This window comes from Bactrocera latifrons, unplaced genomic scaffold, assembly GCF_001853355.1.
Source record: "Bactrocera latifrons isolate USDA-ARS-PBARC rearing strain unplaced genomic scaffold, ASM185335v1 scaffold_639, whole genome shotgun sequence".
In the NCBI taxonomy this organism is placed as follows: Eukaryota; Metazoa; Arthropoda; class Insecta; order Diptera; family Tephritidae; genus Bactrocera; species Bactrocera latifrons.
The window spans coordinates 29,557-31,512 of record NW_017537311.1 but is presented as its reverse complement, the minus strand read 5'-3'; positions in this window follow the sequence as shown (position 1 = coordinate 31,512).

The following is a 1,956-nucleotide window of genomic DNA, read 5'->3' as shown; positions in this document are numbered from 1 at the left end:
CGCAATGCCTCCGCTTCATACAGTAGGATTAGGCATTTCGTTGAAAAGGTATTACACCTCGGTGTGATACCAGTGCTCGCAATGCCTCCACCGTATCACGTAATTGATGTCTTCGTAGTGCGCGCCCGTAGTCTTCGTTGCGCTACGATACAGCGACATCACAGCTGCGCTGCCTCGAACAGCGTCACGACCGCAACCCGCACACTAGTGCACCGACACTATACCTGCGCTGCCTGGAACAGCGTCAGTACCCCTGCTTGCACACGATACTGCACCGTTACCTGAGTAACGCGATAAACAGGCGACTCGCAGGTAAGACCAGAGAAAAGACACTGTGCTAAAGACAGTTGCTAACCGTAGGTCAACGTGTCCGGTTGACATTCTTAATAATTTAGTTCCTCCTTCGCAGGAGATCCCGTAAACGCTGCTGCTCCTCACATCGCTGCCGAAGGATCACCACCTTGCAGAGATCCCGTAAACGCTGCACTGTGCCGTGTGGATTTCATCACAAAAAGTGAACATTTTATTTGCTAAGGGTTCATGGGTCCCAAGGCTGACCCTGGAGCGGCTGAGCATACCTCAGCTATAGACGAAACCCCATTACAATGCAAAAAGATTTTCCAATTAGATTTGATATTCATTAACATTCACTTTGTCTTACTTCCTTTGTCTGGCTTAATTTCTGCAATGAACTTCTTTACATTAAACTTCGCTTTGCACTCTTTGCCTATATCATCTTTTTGGTTCTTATAAATTCACGCATGCATTTGTTCAACTACTTTACCTTAACTTTCTCTTATTAGATTTTTCGTATTCTCCGTCTTTAACTTATTTTCTTCTTTTTCGTTTGGCTCTAGGTTACTTTACCTCAACTTCTTATTAGATTTTCCGTCTTCTCAGTCTTTAACTTATTTTCTTCTTCTTCGTTTGGCTTTCTATCTTACTTCTCCTTGTTTAACTTCTTCTCGTCTAGTTTTCTCTCTTAATTCGCCTTCTTCAGCTTCTTCTAGTCTTCGAATAGTTTTCTGTCTTAAGACTCTTTTTCAGCGTCTATTCCTCTTCTCTCAGCAAAATTTCAAATTACAACGGCTATGCTGTCGTTGTTGTTGTGGCTGACGTAAATTGCTCTGCTGCTGCTTACGTTCACATTTGCACTTATACTGCTTGATGCTGCTGCTCATAGAAAATTCGCGAAAAAAATGTATATTGTACAGTTGCGCCACAGAAGACATGTTGCTTCTTGTACTGCGATCTATCGGTTGATGCCACTGGATCACTTTTTACGTAAGAAAACGTSTTATTGGTACAACACAAACTTTTTCAATATACGCCGGCTGATATTTGAAAATTACAGCAAAATTTCTCCGTTGGCATAAATTTTGAATGTAGGTTTGAATTAAATCAAAGTCGGTTTATTTTTAAATTATTTAATTAATTTTATTTAAAATTAGATTTATTACAAAATATGTTAGATGGTCTATTAGGTTTGATGACCATAAAATGACTGACTCTTTCGAAGTACGCGTTTCTGTCCATTTTTTCTCATCTTCGTCTTTTCGTCATAATGTTCGTCAAGTTTGCAATGTCGCATTAAATAGTTGTTAAAAGTTACGTCCCCTTCTAGTTGTCTTGCGTTCGTCTGTCGGTCCCACATAAATACATATATCTATATAAAGCAGAGAACGTATATTTATAGAGAAGGTTCACGATATCAAAAATTTAGGGATATTTCAATTTTGGAATATTTACTGTTTTGGATGACTGCGTTTCAACACAGAAAATTATTAGCGCGTTTCACCACTTAACATCAGGGGCACGACAATAACAGAACTGAGTAGTTGTTAGAACCAATGGGAAAAAATATGTTAATTTCAATGTTTAGAAATATACTCTTACAGATTCGTATATTTTCAATGCGCAAACGACTGCATATAATTTATATACATACATACATAT